Raw genomic sequence first — 21911 nt, forward strand, 5'->3', positions numbered from 1 at the left:
ATTCCTGGCCAAAAGAAGCGCGCCAGGATTCGAGCGAGGGTCTTCTCTCGCCCCAGGTGCCCGGCGGCTGGCACATCGTGGGCCAACTTCATTACCGCCCGCCGGTGACACAGGGGCACTAACAGTTGGGTTTGTGGTTCCTGGGTGCGGGGGTCACGGTCCAGGCGGTAGAGCCGGTCCCGGCGTAGCTCAAAATGGGGCCACAGGGTGGCCCGCTGGGGGTCCACAACCTTCCCGTCTACTGCCGCGAGCTGCTCGTAGAAGCGGCTAAGGGTGGGATCCTCTCGCTGGTCCCGACAGAAATCGGTATCGAAGCGGGGCTGAGGGGCCGGCTCCGGCGGCGGTCCCGCTGCGTCCGTGTTGTCTATCTCGGTCGCTGGACCCTGCTCGGGGGTCTCGGAGGAGGACCCCAACCGATCAGCCTCCAGGGCCGGCGTGGACCGTAGGACTTCCTCAAAGGCCGGCCAGTCCCGACCGAGGATCACAGGGTATGCAAGATGGGGAGCTACCCCAACCACCAGGTGTCGGGTGATCCCCGCGATGGTTAGGGGGACCCGGGCGCTGGGGTATGGTCGGACATCCCCATGGATGCATTGTAGATGAATACATCCGAGGCGGTTATCACCCGGCGGTACCAGGTCCTTCCGGACCAACGTCTGGCCACAACCCGAATCGATCAAGGCCCGCGTAGTCCGTCCTCCGACGGCTGCCGGGACGGTCAGCTTGGGGTTCATGGCTGGCCGGGCTCGAGTGTGGCCCGCCCACACTTGCCCATAGCTGCAATCCATCTCCGGACAGTCTCGCCGGAGGTGCCCCATCTTCCCACAACTGAAGCAGGGTCCAAGTTCAGGTCGTCTGCTCCGGGGGCCTTCCCGGCTTGGGCTCCGGGGGGGGCTTCGTCGAGCCCTTGGGGGCCCTTGGCCCGGGGCCACTGGTCCGGTCCGAGGAGCCGGGTCCGCGTGCCGGGTCCGGGTCTCGCGGCGGGGTTCGGGCCTCGGTGCGGGGGGTCGTGGTCCGCTCAGGGGTTCCCCTTTCTTTTCGCCGCGGGCTGGTTCGGGCCCGGGGCGGCGGAAGGTGGGCCCTACTGCATCTTCGGCGGCCAGGAAGTCCTCCATTAGTGACACTGCCTGGGCCAGCGTCGTCGGCCGGTGGCGAAGCACCCAGGCGCGCCCTCGGGAGGGTAGGGTGTGCACGAACTGTTCCAACACCACCTGCTCGGTTACCTCCTCCGCCGTCCGGGTGCCGGGCTGTAGCCACCGTCGGCAAGCCTCTTTTAAGGTTTGGGCCACTACCCGCGGTCGGGCCCCGGTGGGGTAAGTCTGGCCCCGAAACCTTTGTCGGAAAGTCTCGGGACTGACGTCGAGGGCGTCCAATATCGCGGCCTTCACCAGGTCGTAGTCCCGTGCTTCCTCAGCCGCCAATCCCCGATAGGCCACCTGGGCCGCCCCCGTCAGGTAGGGGGCTAAGAGGGTAGCCCACTGGTCCCTGGGCCACCCGGCGACGAGGGCTACCCGCTCGAACGTGACCAGGAATGCCTCCGGGTCGTCGTCTGGGCTCATCTTAGTCAAGCGAAGGGGGGCAGCTAACCGCGGCATCTCCGCAGCCTCCCCTGCCGGCCCCGGCGCGGGGCGAGGGAGCGTGACCAGCAGCTGCTGCAGCTGGACTCCCAACTGCCGCACCAGCTGTTGCTGTTGCTCGAGCTGGGCTGTGTGCTGCTCCTGCTGCAACTGGAGTTGGGCGGCATCTCGCTGCTGTTGCTGTGCGAGCTGAGCGGCCTGCTGTTGCTGTTGCTGCTGCAGCTGGGCCGTCTGCTGCCGCTCCTGGCTCTCCGTGAGCAGCTGAAACAGCCGCTCCATATCCATCCTTAGAACGGGGGGGGGGCAACGGCCACTCCCCCTCTAGCCCCTTCTCACAGGGGCAGGGGCTCGTGCCCCACGTTGGGCTCCAAATGTAGTTGGTCCTAGCCGGGGCTCGACCCTTCCGGGCAGGAGGGGAGCCACACCGACTCACTACTCTGGGAATAAGCAGTCAGTTAGTCCTGAAACTCCGGCTCTTTGGTGCAGAGTCGGAGCAACCACAGTTAAAGCTCAGGAGCCCAGGCCCTGGATCAGGGCGGGGCAAACACAGTTAGCTCAGACCCTTGCTTGCTGGGCTGAGCGGGCAAATAGTTCAGAGCCCAGGCCCTGGATCAGGGCGGGGCAAACACAGTTAGGCTCAGGTCCTTATGGCAGGGGCTGAGCGGGTAAATAGTTCAAAGCCCAGGCCCTGGATCAGGGCGGGGCAAACACAGTTAGGCTCAGGTCCTTATGGCAGGGGCTGAGCGGGTAAATAGTTCAAAGCCCAGGCCCTGGATCAGGGCGGGGCAAACACAGTTAGGCTCAGGCCCTTGTTGCAGGGGCTGAGCGAGCAAACAGTTCAAAGCCCAGGCCCTGGATCAGGGCGGGGCAAACACAGTTAAGCTCAGGCCCTTGTTGCAGGGGCTGAGCGAGCAAATAGTTCAGAGCCCAGGCCCTGGATCAGGGCGGGGCAAACACAGTTAGGCTCAGGCCCTTGTTGCAGGGGCTGAGCGAGCAAACAGTTCAAAGCCCAGGCCCTGGATCAGGGCGGGGCAAACACAGTTAAGCTCAGGCCCTTGTTGCAGGGGCTGAGCGAGCAAATAGTTCAGAGCCCAGGCCCTGGATCAGGGCGGGGCAAACACAGTTAGCTCAGGCCCTTGTTGCAGGGGCTGAGCGAGCAAATAGTTCAGCGCCCGGGCCCTGGATCAGGGCGGGGCAAACACAGTTAGCTCAGGCCCTTGTTGCAGGGGCTGAGCGAGCAAGCAGTTCAAAGCCCAGGCCCTGGATCAGGGCGGGGCAAACACAGTTAAGCTCAGGCCCTTGTTGCAGGGGCTGAGCAGGCAAATAGTTCAAGGCCCAGGCTTCTGTAGCCGAGCGTTGGGTGAGGGGGGGGCCTGCCACCCGTACGGAGGGTGGCAGGGGGGAACGCAGGCCCACCCACTCCACTGCGTTCCAGCCCGGGGCCCTAACAGCGGTTGCTGCCGCTGCTGGTCAGTGGGGTATCCAGACCGCAACACACTGACATAGGCTCACACTCAGTTGCAGCCGGACCGGGGTCGGCTATCCCCGGGCTACTTCCGTGATCCCCCTCCCAGCCTACCTCGGTCGTTGCGCCGGGATCGGGCCAGTCCACCTGCATGGGCTCCTCTCTGCCCGGGCTCGGCGGCAAGTCTGGTAGCTCTGCCGGGAAGTCCGGCCAATGGTCCTCAGGCGGCTCCTCTGGATAGCAGCAGGGGCTGAGGGGTTCGGGTCCAGTCTCACCCTCAGGGTTCGCGGGGTTCGGTTCCCAGGGGTTCTCCCAGTGGCGGGCGTGAACGGGCTCCGGCGGCTCCTCCTCGTAGCGGGCCCGGGGTAGCTCAGGCCAGCTAGGGTCTTCGACGGTCTCCTGGCCGGGAGCTCCCGGCCGCACGTCTGCTCCCTGTGGTGGCTGGCCGCCAACTGAGCTCTGGCGGCCGGCCTTTATACTTCCTGTCCCGCCCCTTGACTTCCGGGGGGCGGGGACAGGCGGTGGTGGTCCCACCCACTCTGGTGCCGGCACGTGGGCTCCCTCTTCTGGGCAGGAGGGGAGCCACACCGACTCACTACAGGCCTACAGGAACAATGGATTTGTAGATGCCATCACTGCTGCCAAAGAAATAGAGGAAAACTTAGGAGTTGAGCCTGTCCTCGAGGAAACTCGCATTCAGAAGAAGAAGAGACAGTTTGGTTACGAGGGCAGAGATGAGGTAATGGGAAGCTTGGAAGAAAAATTCAAGAGGGAGGTTTTTTACTCACTCATTGACACTGCTTGAGTGTCCGTTGAAGAAAGGTTCGGACAAATGAAGAACCACGAAAAGACCTGGGGGCTTTGTATGACCTTAGTAAGTTGCTAGCGGACAGGAAAACACTCTTGAACACTGTATGGACCTTCACCATATACTGACACATGGTGAATGTTTGGACGTCAATGATAAAGACCTCTATGTCAAATTGGACAACATCTGTCACATTGTGCAACACGGGAAGCACTCTCCACTCTGAGTTCTCCAATTTATTCATGATGCAGAGCTGAAGGACACTTTTCCTAATGTGTGGATGCTTTGAGGATTCTGCTCATGCTGCTGGTCACAGTCACGAGTGGTGAGCGAAGCTTTTCAAATCTCAGGCTCATTAAAACATATCTTTGATCAACAATGGCTGATGAGAGATTGATATTGCTTGCAATTTTATCACTTGAAAATGCCATTGGCCAGTCTTCGGAACTCTCTGACATTGTGCTTCAGTTCATGAGGGCAGAGGCAAGAAAAGCGACCTTTTGAACTAAAGGAGTAGGGATAACATTCTAAGGCTGTCGCCTACAGTAATACTATTTAATACTTGTCCACCTAATGTTGGTGCACAGTTCAGTTTCTTGATATTAGTACATTTCAGTTATTCTTAAAATTAAAAAATATCTATAAGCGTAGAGGAAACAAATATTTTTATTTTCTTATATATGGCATGAATAAATACAGATTTGAAGATCCTAATGTGCACATTTATTGTCTTATATGACAGGGATAAATCATGCATGCAAATCGTGTAGCAAATGGGCTACAAATGCAATAAAAAAATAAGGTGTTCAAAAGTTTAACAAGTGGAGGGGGGCACCGAAGATACACCTTGCCTGGAGCACTATTTGGTCTAGGGCCAGTCCTGGGTCCCAGCATGCCTGAACTCTCTTCTCCCCCCCAGGTTGCAGTGGAATGTTCTACCACTTCAGTACTGGCCAACCCAATTAGCATCCCCATAAATTATTGCCTCAGGGAAAACTCTAATCTCAGGACTCAACAGGCAGCTGTGAAGGCAGCCTGTCTTTATACTGCTTCTCAGAGCAAAAGGAAGAGAGCTGGGAAGATAGAAGGCAGTTTTTCTGCCAGGAGATTGTATTGAGGTGGCAGGGAGGTACAATTAATTCAGGGAGAATTGTAGATTATCTCCATTTTATACCTCCTGGGTATAAAAATAAATAAGTGATCATTGGTTCTGCTGTTCAAACTTCTGGACAAGGTGAGAGATGGCTACCATTCTCCACCCCACAGCTGCATTTGACCTAAAAGGTTTTTTTAAAAAGCAAATATTCTACCTGCAACACAGTGTTGCATCTGAGTGAAACTGCCTTTTTATAGTCTCCACAACTCAGTTTTCCATGTGCCAGCATATGCTGGATTTCTACTGCTCTCTTTCCTTCTTTAGCATCTAGCCACCCCAGCTGAGATTGGGTCCCTCTTGTGCTAGATACTGTACAGACACATAGCAAGAGGCGGTCCTTGCTTCAAAGAATTTACAAGTAAAATAACTAAAGGAAGCATCATTATTCCCATGGAAAGGTCACCAAGGGAATCTGTATGAGAGTAAGGAATTGAACCCAGCCTGCCTGAGAGCCAAGAGTGCTTTAACCACAAGGCCACGCTTCCCTCTTGGAGGTCTACACACACAGGAGCATATCACCTTCCTCTTCAGACACCTCCACTTCCTCACCCCTTCCAGGATTCTGCTAGGAATTTCCCCCCTTGTTTTCAAAGCACATTAAGGACTTTTCCCAGCTATTCTTGCAGGGCTTTGTCCCTGTTCTCAATGCCACTCATTTAGCTTTCTCACTGTCCCTTGATGCAGGCTGGTCCTTGTCAGTATGAGAACGTTCTCTGAAATTTACAGAATAGCATTTCAGTAGCTCCGCTCTTATTTCAGTCTCATCTGAAAGCATCTATTTTCTTCCTTGCCTTTAACTCTAAGTTTCTCTTATTATTCTATGAAGCATTTTGGGGATTCCTATGAAAGAGGTATAGAAAATAAAGTTGCACTTGAACACAAACTGCACCCAAAAGCTCTGAACCAATTGCAGCTACTGTGAAGAAAGCAGGGAAGGGTGGTAAAAAGGAGCTCTTTAGCAACCAAGCCGGAAGAAATTCCATTAATGTAAATATTGCACAGCAGTCCTTATTCATTTTATTGCGCATTAGCTTCAGGTGAACATCCAAAAGCCTTGGAGGTTTCCCTCTGTTCAAATCAACTTCCAAAACATGTGCAGCCAAAGGTTAGCCAAACTCTTAACATCTTAGGTCTGCCAAAAATAGGCTATTTCAGGAGATTTTGAGTTTTGTGCTTTCGGATGGGCCAGAAGAGGAACACAGGAATTGTCATCCCGATTGGATCAGTAGCCCATTACGCTGGTAGCCTGTCTCCAGCCAGGGAGGTTTCCAGGTGGCAAAGTTTCCTTCCAACCTCTACCATCTAGCAGTTGGCTTTTACCCCGAAGTATGAGGGTAACAGTGGATGTTCTCATTGTGCATGATTCTTCTCTGACCTACTCATGTTTTATACTGAGTTCAGTGCATTTATTCCTGGTTTACGTTGACACATGTGGGAGGCAAATCAGACTTATTATCCTTATAAAAGTCTAATCCTTGTTCTGAATACTAAGCTCTTGGATCAATGAACTTCACAGGTTCGATATGCATTGTGCAAAAAATAAAAAAAATAAATAAAAAGTATTTCCTTATTCTAGTTGTAAATATTTTACCTTTTAAACTCTGTTGCAACCCCCTGGTTCTTATGTAATGAGAGAGAGAGAGAGAGAAAGATGGGAGCACCTGATTTACCTACTCTGGTCCATTCATTAATCTGTGTAGCTCTGTCATGTCCCTTTTCATTCATCTCCACTCTAAATTACACTATCCTAACCTTTTCAGTCTCTCTTCTTTCCAGGCCTCTAATCATTTTCATTGCCCATCTCTGCACCCTTTCAATTGCTGTTCTATCTCCTGGAGACGATGTGACTAAAAAAGAACACAGTATTCCAGGTGATGCCTTCTCATTGATTTATAGAATGGCATTATAATGTTATTAGGCTTGGAAGGATTAGATTTTTATTGGTAAATGTCAGTAAGCGTCGATTTCACTGTACACACACACAAACAGACAAAAAAAGATTTCCATTGATAACTGAAATTTACAGATAGGTAAAGTAAGACAAACGCTACTTGAGAACTTAGCATTTGGTTTAAGCATATTTACATTGTATATTTTACATATAATGTTGACAATGTGTGTTTTGATGGTTATAAAGCTTTAACTTTTTGAAACTCAACAGCTACCATCTTTAAATAATAATTGTCTGACCCTCTGTATTGTCTGACCCCACTGTAATTTCCTGCAACTGTGAAAATGTTAATAAATTAAAAAAAACACTTAAAACAATCAATATTATCCATTACTTGTCAAAAAGAGTTGAATTCTACCAAGACTAAATATTATACACATCCTAACATTCCCTTAGCTATCTTGACCTTCTCTGCATGTTGAGCAGAGGTCTTCACTGAGCTGTCTTCAGTGATGCCCAGGTCTTTTCCCTGAATTATTATGGTTAATTTAGAAACCAGAAAAGGTGTATGACTAGTTCAAATAATTCCTTCCAAAGTTTCATTGACTGTTCTGCCAGTCAATAGTCTAGTTTTGTTAGGCTCCTCGGACCTTCCTCATCACCTTCCCTAGATCTGACCAATTTAGAATTTTTATCACTTTACCTCCTTTTTCCAGTTTCCCCCCTGCCATCTCATGTTCATCTGTTTAACTTTCATTTCATCCAGCGTACTGTTATGAGGGTAAGACCTACTGGTCTGTAATTACCAGGATCACCCCCTCATGCATCTTTTAACGATCAGTAAAACATTTGCTCCCTTCCATTCCTCCTGGCCCAACAGTCTAGTTCTACCAACTAGTAAAGGTGGTACAAGATGATGTGACAGCAGGAGTCTTGCAGAAAGAAACTTTGGAAACATCACCTTCTCTCTACTCCCAGCCAGATTCCCCATTGCCCTGCACCTCAAGGAGTCATTAGCATCAGTGGGTGTAAATCAGTACTCAGATTGGAAGCTCTATGGGGATGGCACTGCCTTTGTCACATGTGACCAGGTCCCCTAGTTGCAATCACAATACACATAACAGCCATTTTGATTCAGTAGTGTTTTACCGTCACTTTACACTGGTGTACAGAAAGACACAAAGGTTTGGGGGAGTGGTAAATAATGAAGAGGACAGGTCACTGATACCAAGAAATCGAGATTGCTCTGTAAACTAGGTTCAAGCACGTGTATGTTTCAATAAGGCAAAGTGTAAAGTCACACATCTAAGAACAAAGAATGCAGGCCATACTTACAGGATGGGGGACTCTATCCTGGGAAGTGATGACTCTGAAAATGACTTGGGAGTCATGAACACGAGCTTGCAGTGCAATGCTGTGACCACGTGTAAACAGGGAAATATCAGGTAGGAGTAGAGAGGTTATATTACCTCTGTATTCAGCACTGGTGTGACCACTGCTGGAATCCTGTGTCTAGTTCTGCTGCCACCATTCAAGAAAGAGGTTGAAAAATTGGAGAGGATCCAGAGAAGAGCCATGAGAAGGATTGGAAGACATGCTTTATAGTGAGACTCAAGGAGCTCAATCTATTTAGCTTATCAAAGAGAAGGTTAAGAGGTGACTTGATCACAGTCTATAAATACCCAGAAGTTTGATAATAGAAGGCTCATCAATCTAGCATAAGAAAGTACATTGGGCGCTCTCACTTTTCAGTAGCGCCCTGGAAAAAATGGGTGTGGCCTTCCAAAAGGGAGGCATGGTCAGGGCCAATTTCCTTACTCCAAATTCCTTACTTCTGTACTCCTTATTCCAACAATCTTTGGCCAGGAATTGAAATTAGAGAGGGGGTGTTCGGAAAATGTCTAAACTGGCAACACTGCGATGTAACTACTTGAGCACTAAAGGGTGGAGGGGGGGCAGGGAAATCCCTGACAGGGGGCTTGCTGCAGTGACTTGGCCTTCCAGCTAGGTCAAGAACAGAAGCTCATCCCTGCCAGGGTATGCAAGTCCAAAGCAAACACAACACAAAGGTTTTGCCCCAGTCTCCAACCAGGCCCAGCCCCTCCTTCCCAAGGGTCTGTCTTCTGTCCTCTAATTCTGCACACCTGTTGGGCTCAGCTGTCACCCTTCCCAGGCTCCTTTATATAGCTCCCCTCCCAGATCCCTGATCTGCCTCAAACAACTACTCCCCAGCCTTCCTACCTGGAGTCTCCCTGGCCCTTTGCCTGCCTTGTGTTTCCTCTGACTCCTCACAACCTTCTGCTTTCCTTTCCATGGCTGGGCTTCCTTCTTCTTAAATTCAGTTCCCAGAACAGGTGTTACATATTGCGGCTAATTGAACAGGGGTGCCTGGCCCTAGGCAGCCTGGCCCTTCAAGGGAAAGGCTGTCTTGTTACAATGATGCATTTCAGAAGCCACATAAAAAAGGGATTGGGGAAAGATAGCCATGGACCTGCACCTTTATCGCCCTGCACATGGGACTGCAGTGGGTACTGGTGCTAGTGTGGGAGTGTGGGGTCCTCTGTAGGTTGAGTTCCATAAATGAGGACTGCTAAGGTTTTCAGATTGAGAGCATGCTTACTCTATGCATTGTTCAACCTGTGGGCGTTGGAATGGGAGCTGGTTGGCATTTAGGTGTACTGGAGTGAGGCACTATCTCTGTTTATATATCAGAATGGGTCAGGTGGCCGGTTACATGCAGTCCCTGCCCTAGTTAATGTGTTGCTGCTTTTTCTTTTTTATCAAATGCAACCACACACCAATCTCCAACAATGTGAGCATCAGCGAGGAGAGCAGACAGGCCTGCCTGGGTACAGCAGGAATAACACTGTATGTGCAACAGTAGCAGACGTGGTACATTGTAATGCTGTGCACATTCACATCGCAGTCAGCTGAGCATTTCTCCTCATACACCTTTCATTTACCTCGGTAACTCTGAGTTATTCAGGACTATGTTCTTGTTATCCACCCATCATTCACTCTTGTACTGTCTGTCTACCTGTGTCCGTGGATGCCATCAGCTGCCTGTGCTATGCACAATACAGATCTTTCACAGATGAGCTGGTTGCTATGGTCACAGGCAAACCATTGTGTCCTGGGGGTCGGGAAGCCGTAAAGGAAGGTGCTTTTCAGCATGTAAGTAAATATTGCCTTTTCCTCTCACAGCCCAGCCATCTTCACTGAACCTAAACACGCTGGCCGCTACTCAGGTGGCAAATTTGCATGGATCTGCAAGGTGCAGACACACTAGTCCATTTGAGAGTAATTTTTATAGCTTCTTTTTCTTCTGCATGTTTTTATGGGAAAAAGGGTAATTGGTTCTCTTCATTACTGAAAACATATTTACTATCCCTCGTACTCTCTCTCTTCCTCACTAGCCCCTTATTTCCCCCCCTTAACTATTCTGTCTTGTGCAAGATATGAGCTCATAAATTCACAATGTACTTGCTGCCTTCAAAGGGGTTGTTCAGTTTCATTCTTATTGGATTTTATGATAAAAGTGGATTGCACTTTATTTGTCGTATTGCTTAGGGTTACCATATTTCCACAATCAAAAAAGAGGACACTGGGGGGGGGGGGGAGCCCCACCCTAGCCCTGCCCCTATCCACTCCCTCCCACTTCCCACCCCCTGACTGCCCCCCTCAGAATTCCCAACTCCCCCTGCTTCTTGTCCCCTGACTGCCCCCTGCTGAGAACCCCGCACCCTAACTGCCCCCAAGGACCCTACCTATCCCCTGACTGCCCCGACCCTTATCCACTCGCATGGGTGGCAGGTTTGTAGAAATGTTGGTGGTGCCAAGAACCCATCCCCCCACCTGCCTAAGGCTCTGGGAGGGGGGTTGGGTGGGGGGAGGAGGACTGGGGTGCAGGTCCTGGGCTGGGGATTAGAGTGCAGGAGGGGTGCAGGGTGCAGGCTCTGGGATAGAGTTTGGGTGCTGGGTGCAGGCTCCAGGCTGGGGCAGGGGGTGGGTGTGCAGGAAGGGGTGAGGGGTGCAGTCTCTGGGATGGAGTTTGGGGGTGAGAGGCGGTGCAAAGGGAGGGGGTGCAGGCTTTGGGAGGGAGTTTGAGGGCAGGAGGGGGTGTGTGGGAATGGGGAGGGGGTTTGAGAGGGAGTTTGGGGATAGGAGAGGGTGCAGGGGTGAGGGCTGTGGGTTTGAGGATGAAGGGTTCATGATGCAGGAGGAGGCTCAGGGCTGGGGCAGAGGATTAGGGTGCGGGGGGATGAAGGCTGGGCCTGGGGATGAGGGGTTCATGATGCAGGAGGGGGCTCAGGGCTGGGACAGAGGATTAGGGTGTGGGGGGATGAGGGCTGGGGCTGGGGATGAGAGGTTTGGGGCGTTGGAGAGGCTCAGGGCTGGGGTGGAAGGGCAGGGTAAGGGCAGCCTGCCTTGCCATTAGTGGATGGGGGGCACTAGGACTCGGGGGCAGCAGACAGCAGTTGCTGCCGGCGTAGGAATGTGCTACTCTGGCAGTACAAGCAGGCATGGGAGAGGCAGGCGGGGTCGGGGGAGGACTCATGGGGGGGCACGTGGAGGGGGGGTGGCAGGTGGTGGCCAGGGACCCATCCAACCCTCCCCCTGCTCCCTGACTGCCCCCCGGGACTCCCCTTACCATGCCCATGCCGGTCAGATGCTAGCTCCATGTGTAGGCAAAACACGCTGCCGGTGGGGCTGTTTGTGTCATTACACCGGGCTGCAGGCAGCGGATGGGGGGAGCAGGGGAGGGGCTATGGCTGCTGGAGGCCAATGGGAGCAGCTCAATCAAGCCCAGCCGCCCAATCACCACACCGCACTCTGCATGGGAGGGAGGGAGAGGAGGGGGGGAAATCCCGGACCATTTAACCTTGTTACCAATTCCTCCCGGATGGCTATTTAGAGGCGCAAAAGCCGGACATGTCCGGGGAAATACGGACGGATGGTAACCCTAGTATTGCTGCCAGAAGGCCTGAAGCTGCAGACCTTTCTCAGGCCAAATGCTGGCTCCACTGAGAGTTTTGTCTGAGTACAGATTGCAGGACTGAACACACATTGTGTATATTTGCATTTGCCAAAAAAGGGCCAGACAGTGACACCCATACTCACAATGAGTAACACATTGTTTTCACTGGGACTTCTCCAGGAGTCAGGTACTACATGTGGGTAAAGGGATCAAATTTTTCTGACCCAAAGTTATCATCTATAGCTAATCATCGGAAATAGATAATGTTACCCTTTTGACCTGAGCGGTTAGCCACTATTTGGAGTCTTGTGAGCTGTTGGGGGAAGAAATTGGTGATGGAATCAGGTATTTCTTAGATACAATTCTGTTTATTCACACAGAATGTACATGAAGTGCTGCTTCCCTGAACACAGCAGGAGACAGTATCTTTGCTCACATCCCAAGCCTCTTTTTAGCCAGCACTCTACCCAAAAGTTCTCTCTCTTTGCTTCTCTGAGTCTTCCTTGCTGCCTTCTCTGTGTGCTTTGGTGGTGTGCTCCTTGTCTCTCACATGCACACAGCTTCCTTAAACAAAATGGAGCCCCCTCAATTTGCGTTCAGACACCAGACAATGCCCCTCAGCCCACGTGACTTAACTTCTACTCCAGCCTTACATAAGTCCTGTGCTTTGGATGGTAACTTCTGTTGTGTCAGCTATCTATTGCATTAAGGAGCTTAAGTGCTTTCTACATTTATCCAGAACGAAGGGTGGCTATTCTACCCAGCTGCATCAACGCGGTTTTACCCAATCCCTGGCATAAAAATACTGTATCTTATTGCAGGATTGCCAGATGCCACATAAAAATACACTCTTAGTTGCAATTAGATTCTGACATGAGGGTCAGAATCTGTTCTCAGTTACACCAGCATAAATCCACAGTCAATGGAGTTAGTCCAGATTTATGCCAACACAGAGAGCAGAATTTGACCCCTATTAATTAATGATGCCAACACACTAATTGAGGTTTAATACCGATGGCCCCTATTTAGTGCTCATTACTCAGGCAACATCCCATTGAGAGCAAATAAGCTATGTTGCAGAGAACCCCCTGTAATAGATAATGAGATGGTGAGTTATATATTTCAGCTTCTTGAGGCCTAACTCCACTTACTAACCATAGAATTGCAAACCTCAGTCAAGATTTTTGTAATCTATTGGTTATTCATTATGATACGCCTGTCTTATTATAACACAACAAATTTATTAACCCAAAACTGGATAATCTCTTGCTGTCTATTTCCGGGGTGCAATCCAGACCAGTAAGGGGTTGTGTCAACCCTGCCTGCAATCTGAGGTGCCTTCTAATGCTTTGTTGCTGTAACACCTACCTGGGCCACTCACAAAGAGCCTGCCTGCATGTAAGCCACACCCTGAGTGTCTGTGTAAGGCCACAGTTCTGGTTCAGCAACTCTGATCCCAGAAGCCTGTCAGCAAACACCAGCCACACACTGGCTCCCACTAGCCTTGGTTATTACTTGCAAGGTGACCCCAACACACTCCCGGTCCCTAACTGGAGCCCCAAGTCCCCCCCAAAGGAACCCTATCCCTAGGGCGGTGCACCCTCCCCATAAGAGCCCTAACCCTAGCCCTAAGTCCCTACCCACAGGAACCCCAAACCTAGCCCCAAGTCCCCTACCCATAGGAACCCTAACCCTATCCCCAAGTCCCCTACCCATAGGAACCCTAACCCTAGGGTGGCAAGTATCAGGGGGTAGCCGTGTTAGTCTGTATCTACAAAAACAACAAGGAGTCTGGTGGCACCTTAAAGACTAACAGATTTATTTGGGCATAAGCTTTCGTGAGTAAAAACCTCACTTCTTCGGATGCATAGAGTGAAAGTTACAGATGCAGGCATTATATACTGACACATGGAGAGCAGGGAGTTACTTCACAAGTGGAGAACCAGTGTTGACAGGGCCAATTCAATCAGGGTGGATGTAGTCCACTCCCAATAATAGATGAGGAGGTGTCAATTCCAGGAGAGGAAAAGCTGCTTCTGTAGTGAGCCAGCCACTCCCAGTCCCTATTCAAGCCCAGATTAATGGTGTTGAATTTGCAAATGCATTTTAGTTCTGCTGTTTCTCTTTGAAGTCTGTTTCTGAAGTTTTTTTGTTCAATGATAGTGACTTTTAAATCTGTAATAGAATGACCAGGGAGATTGAAGTGTTCACTTACTGGCTTATGTATGTTACCATTCCTGATGTCCGATTTGTGTCCATTTATTCTTTTGCGGAGGGACTGTCCCGTTTGGCCAATGTACATGGCAGAGGGGCATTGCTGGCACATGATGGCATATATGACATTAGAGGATGTGCAGGTGAATGAGCCCGATGGTGTGGCTGATGTGGTTGGGTCCTCTGATGCTGTTGCCAGAGTAGATATGGGGACAGAGTAGGCAACGAGGTTTGCTACAGGGATAGGTTCCTGGGTTGGTGTTTCTGTGGTGTGGTGTGTAGTTGCTGGTGAGTATTTGCTTCAGGTTGGGGGGTTGTCTGTAAGCGAGGACTGGCCTGCCTCCCAAGGTCTGTGAGAGTGAGGGATCATTTTCCAGGATAGGTTGTAGATCGTGGATAATGCGCTGGAGAGGTTTTAGCTGGGGGCTGTATGTGATGGCCAGTGGTGTTCTGTTATTGTCCTTGTTAGGCCTGTCCTGCAGTAGGTGATTTCTGGGTACCCGTCTTGCTCTGTCAATCTGTTTCCTCACTTCCCCAGGTGGGTATTGTAGTTTTACGAATGCTTGATAAAGATCTTGTAGGTGTTTGTCTCTGTCTGAGGGGTTGGAGCAAATTCGGTTGTATCTTAGGGCTTGGCTGTAGACAATGGATCGTGTGATGTGTCTTGGATGGAAGCTGGAGGCATGTAGGTACGTATAGCGGTCAGTAGGTTTCCGGTATAGGGTGGTGTTTATGTGACCATCAATTATTTGTACTGTAGTGTCCAGGAAGTGGATCTCTTGTGTGGACTGGTCCAGGCTGAGGTTGATGGTGGGGTGGAAATTATTGAAGTCCAGGTGGAATTCTTCAAGGGCCTCCTTTCCGTGGGTCCATATGATGAAGATGTCATCAACGCAAGTAGAGGAGGGGCATTAGGGGACGAGAGCTGAGGAAGCGTTGTTCTAAGTCAGCCATAAAAATGTTGGCATACTGTGGGGCCATGCGAGTACCCATAGCAGTGCCACTGACTTGAAGGTATAAGTTGTCCCCAAATCTGAAGTGGTTGTGGGTGAGGACAAAGTCACAAAGCTCAGCCACCAGGCTTGCTGTGGCCTCATCAGGGATACTGTTCCTAACCCTAGGGTGGGCCACCCTCCTCATGAGAACCCTAACCATAGTACCAAGTCTCCTCCCCATGGGAACCCTAACCCAGCCCCAAGTCCCCTACCCATAGGAACCCTAATCCTATCACTAAGTCCACTCCCCTTAGGAGCCTAAACCTAGGGAGGTGTACCCTCCCCACAGGAACCCTAACTCTCGCTCCAGGTCCCCTCCCCATAGGAACGGTGTGCAGGGTGTGAATTCAGGGGTGCATTCCGTCACATATTTGTTGTGCTGTTTCCATTGGTGTGGGAACCAGCAGACTCTCTCTAGCTCCCACTTTTCCATTTTTTTTTCAAGCCCAGCAGAGCATGTGCAGTAGAAGTCCAAAAACTCTTTATATCCATGTCAGCTTGGCAGAGAGTGGTGGAAATGATGAACTTCTGTAATTTAAATCTAAAAAAAAGAAGGAAGCCTTTTGTCTGTGTTTGTGTGTGTGTGTGTGTGTACGCGCGCACACACACAGCTTTCAAAGGTAGCAGGGAAATGCCACGCAAAGCACTGCAAGGCAACCTAAATGATTTAAGACCCAATGATTTTGCCAGGGAAACGTTAACGACAGAGTCTAATCCTTTAATCTAACCGTGGGCCTTCTAAAAGCTTTAAGCTAGGAGTTGACTCAGCATGTCAGTGCCAAGAAGATCCATTGACCCTGAGTTCAGTCCTGAGAAACTGAGAAATGTTCCTTTTAATGTCTATTCAATAAATACGGCAGCTCCCTCTCCATGGGCTGAGCAATCCTCTTCAAATCCATTACGGCACATTCTCCCAGACTGACAACTTGTCCTGAGACAACAGTGGCCGTGAGATGAGTTTAACCCTTGTGGAAGGGATGTAAATCTTTTTAGCCACGAGCCTGTTGCTCTCAGAAGTCCTTGAAAATCAGGGGGATATCTGAATTGATGGGAATCTGCTGCCGTGTTTGTTGCGTCCCAGACCAAGGTGATCTGCCTCAGTAAAAAAAACAACACAAGCCCAGCCAACAGAGAGGGGATTTCTGACCACCTTGATTGGTATGAAATACACAGTCCTGCTTCGCTGCCTTGGTATTTTGGTACTCTCAGGACAGCCTCCGTGCATCCTGCGAAATAACGGGGATCATCCTAATAATTAATAGCATACTGGAGGCATCATGGATCCATGCTGGGATTAGCCCAAAGCGGAGCTCTGGTTGTTTGGGACGTCACCACAATTCTGAGTCTGTTTTAGACAGCACCAATAACCAGCTATGAAAGTATTTACCCAAGCTGAGGAGCCTAAGCCAAAATGCAGTGATGTCAGTGGGAGCCTTTCCATTAACTCAGGTGGGCGTGGGGTCAGGCCGTACCTCAGAAAGATCACAGTTTATTATATATTGACTGTAACGCCTTGAGGTCCCGACCAAGATTGATGGTGGTTGGCTTTGTATGCACACATAGCAAGAGACAGTCCGTACCCCAAAGAACTTAGTCAAAATCAACCAGACTGAAAATGAAGGCTTACAATCCCATGGGGAACTGAGGCACAGAGAGAATAAGGGTACATCTCCATGTCAAGCTAAGGGCATGATCCCCAGCTTGAGGAGACATCCCCTCACTAGCTCTCATGACAGTAGCTTGCTCAAAACAGAATGTAGCTGCAGAGGGAGGGGCAAGCCATCCCTAGTATGTGCCTGTCAGATACTGGGGCTGCATCCTATTTTTAGCACACTAGCTAAGCTCAATGAGAGTTAGGGTGGGTATGTATCCGCAAGCTGGGAATTCCACCCTCAACTCCAAGTGTAGATGTTCCCTGAGTGACTTTCCCAAGGCCACCCAGGGAGGCTGTGGCAGGGACAGTAACTTCATCCACCTTGCCTAGGGGTTTATCTACACAGGAAGTTATACTGGTATAATTAAACTCCTATAAAAACAACAAGGAGTCTGGTGGCACTTTAAAGACTAACAGATTTATTTGGGCATAAGCTTTCGTGGGTAAAAACCTCACTTCTTCGGATGCATCCGAAGAAGAAGTGAGGTTTTTACCCACAAAAACTTATGCCCAAATAAATCTGTTAGTCTTTAAAGTGCCACCAGACTCCTTGTTGTTTTTGTAGATACAGACTAACACGGCTACCCCCTGATACTTAAACTCCTATAGTTATACCAGGATAAGAATGGCTTTTTCTGGTTTAGTTTAAAATGCTTCTGAAACAGCATAATCTAAACCAGAAGGCGGTCCTCTTATACTGCCGTAAGAGTGTCCCCATAAGGTGCTCTATCAGTATAACTATAGCTGTTTAATTATACCACTATAATTTCCCATGTAGACAAGTCCTGCCTTAACCACAACTACAGGTCATTAATGCGAAGAAGTTACCATGCACTTGCCATCAAGCAAAGACTATTGCCATTCTCAAGTCGGTCAAGGACCCCCACAATGTGGTGAATTACCACCCAATATCCTTTAAGGTGTTTGACCGATTGACCCTCCAACAAATTGCTCTGGAGTTGAACGATGTCTTGCAGGTTGAGCAGGCAGGCTTCAGGAAAGGACGTCGCACGTGTGATCCAGTCTTTGCCTTGACTACCTTTATCGAAAATGGTTTTCAACAAAATCTAAAGACAGGTGCCATTTTCCTGGATTTGACTGCTGCTTATGACATGGTTTGGCACAGAGGCCTTCTGTGTAAACTCTCTCAAGTTGCCCCACGTTGGGTGATTGAAATAATAGAGCTCGTCTTCCAAAATAGGCAGTTCAGAATACACATAGGTAATCATTGTAGTTCCTGGAAGTGTCAGATTAACAGTCCTCCTCAAGGTTCAGTTCTTTCACCAATACTGTTCAATGTGTACATCAATGACTTGCCAGCAACACTCTCGCACAAGTTTATCTATGCCGACAATATCTGCTGCAGCTATCAAGCTCAGTCCTTCTCAGAAATTGACACAGAAATTGATATGAAGCTCGTGGCAGGCTACTGTAGTCGATGGTGCCTGCAGCCGAGCTTTTCCAAAGACTGTTTCTAGCGTTGTTCATCTGCATAATGCAAGCACACACCACGAGTTAAATATTTCATTAAATGGCTCACGCCTGCAGCATGACCCAAACAGGTTTACCTCAATGTAACATTGGATAGGTCATTGAAGTACCACAACCACTTGAAGAAGATAGCAGCCAAAGTCAGCACTTGAAACAACTTGCTCAGAAAAGTGGCTGGCTCAACCCGGGGTGTGAGCACCCAGATGCTTAGAACATCAGCCATTGCCCTCTGCTATTAAACACCACTGTACTTTGCTCCTGTCTGGTGTCACTCATCTCACACGAGGCTGGTCAATGTAGAGCTTAACAGCTATGCGCATTGTTACTGTGACTTTATGTGGACTGTGAAGGAACCTCCATCATGCTCCTGGACAAGATCTGTGAGAACAGCAACTTGCCTCTGTACTTAAACCTCTACAACCACCCGCCAGTTTGCCTGTCTTCTAGATGCCCTTTATGGTCACTTTTGCCACCACAGGACATGGCAGTGAAATCTGCTTGGCATAACAAGTGGCCAGTGACAACAGTTGTTAATCCCTCTCTCGTCAGCAATCCAACCATCTGCTCACCAGGTTTTGACCTGCCAAGACACCTGTGGTCATCTCTGAACTGGCTTCAAACTGCGAGCGATAAAGGGGACAGCTCATACCCCTTAGAGCTAGTGATTTTGTCTATTTGCGAACTCAAAAAGGCAACACTACATCGATTACATTTGGGTCACATTTTCAAAATTTTCTTTGCAAATGTAGAAGCTGGAAACATGTATTTTTTTTAAATCTCATGATTTTGGCGACCAGGCTCATGATTTGGGGTTAGCAATAGTTGGATCATCTCACCAGTAAAATGGGGCCTGGTTCTGACTGGGGCAACTATTGCAATACTAATCATAAATAGTAATCATAACACAATGATTTAGATCCAGATCCCTTAAGGTATTTAGGCACCTAGCTAAGTAGGTAGGTGGCTGTGCCTTCACTGGTGCTATGCTCCCTCATATGCGTTGCTAGGATTTCTGGCACACTTTGGGGTTCAACCCAGACCAGTAAGGGGTTGTGTTCTTGCCTGCCATGCAACTCTGGGTGCCTTAAATACTAAGCTGCTATGGCTCACACCAGGGGGTGCTGGAATAATTTGTATAATGGGGGAGCTGAGAGCCACTGAACCAAACTGTAAATCCTGTATAGCCAGGGGCTGCAGCAGCACCCTTAGTTCCAGCACCTTAGCTCACACCCCTGACGCCAACAGCCGGCAGACAAGCATGCAGGCCACCCCCTGGCTTCCACCACCCAGTTACCTTTGCAGCATGACTCCAACACCCTCCCAGTCCCAAATTCCCCCCAAACCCGCTCCCTGCAGTGTCCATCCCTCTGACTGACCACTTATAGAAGTTAAGTTCGTTGCTGCTTTAAAGAGACGTGGGCACGCTCAGGGGAGGAGGCAGCGGTAGAGGTAGAGGGGAGGGGAGGTGGGGTGGGGTGGGGAGGAGAGCTTGGCTGCCGGTGGGTGCAGAGCACCCTCTAATTTTTCCCCATGGGTGCTCCAGGGCTGGAGCACCCACAGAGTTGGCGCCTATGGTTACCAGCCCAAGTGAAAGTGGCACCCAACTTCTACCCTAACCCCCAGCTGCATCAGCTAGCTCAGGTTGAAAACACCACAAAACATAGGTAACAGGGTTTCATGTGTGGATGGAGGTGAGGGTGGGTTAGAGGCAGCATCATGGTAAGAGCCTGAGTCCCCTCTGCAATGAAGACATACCCATAGGGTGAAATCCTGGCATTGCTGACAATAATGACAAAGCTCCCATTGACTTCAACAGAGCCAGAATTCAGTAGACTGCAATTCAGCAAAGTATTATAGCAAGTGTTTAACTTGAAACACATGCTTAAATCACACCGATTTCCATGGAAAGCAAGCACACGGAATACTAGATCACATCTCATGAGAACCGTCCTTATTTAAGGGAGTAACCTCAAAATGGGACTAAACAGTCACGGGTAGACTCTGGAAAAATGTTGCCACTTGTTTTTCTTCAAAACCTTGAATTTCAACAGGGGAAATAAAAGATAAAATATTTGTGGCTGCAGCTGGGCAAAACTCTTTAACATCTGACCTTTCAATACAATTTTTCATCAACATGTTGAATTTCAATTAAAAACAAACACAAACAGTTTCATGAATGCTTTTGTGCAAACACCACTGTTTTTCACCTACCACTAGCCTGGGCTATTCATAGAATATCAGTGTTGGAAGGACCTCAGGAGGTCATCTAGTCCAACCCTCTGCTCAAAACAGGACCAATCCCCAGACAGATTTTTGCCCCAGATCCCTAACTGGCCCCTTCAAGGATTGCGCTCACAACCGTGGGTTTAGCAGGCCAATGCTCAAACCACTAAGCTATCCCTCCCCGTCTGAGTGAGGTCCCAGAACCAGGTTTGATGAGTGCTAATTATTATTAGTAGAGCTGAGCAAATAATTGTTTTTTCAGTTTGGTGGCCACATTGAAAAATAAATTGTTTCAGGTTGACCCAAAATGAAATTTTTTCATTTTTTCTTCCTAGAATTAAAAATGAAAAAAAAAAAGTTCATTCAGAGAGAATGAAATGTTTTGTTAAACCTGAAACAATATCTGTTCCAGTTTTTTTCTTTTGTTTCATTTCGGGGCAGGCTTTTTAAAAAACCTTTTTTGTTTGCTTTTTATATTAAAGTTAGCCTAATTTCTAAACAAAACAACATTTTAAAACAAAAGTCAAAATGTTTTGTACAGAAAAGGTTGAAAAGAAACATTTAGATTTTTTTTCAATTTTTTTTTGTCTGAAACCATTTGCCAAATTTGACTCAAATTCACAAAAGTTTCAGTTGACCTGAAACTGCAATTTTTCTGCAAACAAACTAATCCTCTGAAAAATATCAGCCAGCTGTAATCATGTGTGGTGATGAAGGGTTGCAATGGTCAGGCACATTCATCTTGGGAGCTGTTTTGGTTCTTTCTAAAGTGAATTGGGTCCTCACCCCCTCCCCACCCCCCCAAGTTGGTAATGGAGAAACTCCCCCGAAAGAGCCCCATCACAAAGGAAACAATGTTTCCCCCCCGGAAAGAGGGGGGGGGGCAAAAAAGAAAAATGAGACCAACTGCTTACATAGGGACAACTGAAAACACAGGGATGGGTAGGAGAACTGGTGAAAGGTACCAGATTGACCAACCTTCTGAGTGAAGTCATCTGTTAGTCCATGGAAAAGGGCAATTTCAGTGCAAGATTCCCAGTTCTGACCTGGAAGCACCAAATCAAAGGTTGAGAAGGATGTTCATTCTCCATGACGCATTCAAGTCTTTAGGCCTGGTCTACACTACAGAGTTAGATCAAAGCTAGGCAGCTTCCATCGACTTAACTGTGGAAGTGTCTACACTTAAATCTCTCTCCCACCAACGTATGCCAACTTCATAACTCCACTTTCACCAGTGGCATAGAGTCCAGATCGATGTAATTAGGTTGCTGTACTGTCAGTGTAGACACTGTATTGCTTATGTCGACTGTTACTGGCTTGCAGGAGCCTTCTCACAGAGGCTCCACACCGACAATACAATAGATAAAAGTGCTCCTGGCAAGGTCGCAAACCTCCAACACAAGGAGCAAAATGTAAACATGCACAAGTGATGTAATTACTGTGGCGGCTGCATGCTGAC

The sequence above is a fragment of the Malaclemys terrapin genome, chromosome 8 (assembly GCF_027887155.1).
Source record: "Malaclemys terrapin pileata isolate rMalTer1 chromosome 8, rMalTer1.hap1, whole genome shotgun sequence".
NCBI classification, from domain to species: Eukaryota; Metazoa; Chordata; order Testudines; family Emydidae; genus Malaclemys; species Malaclemys terrapin.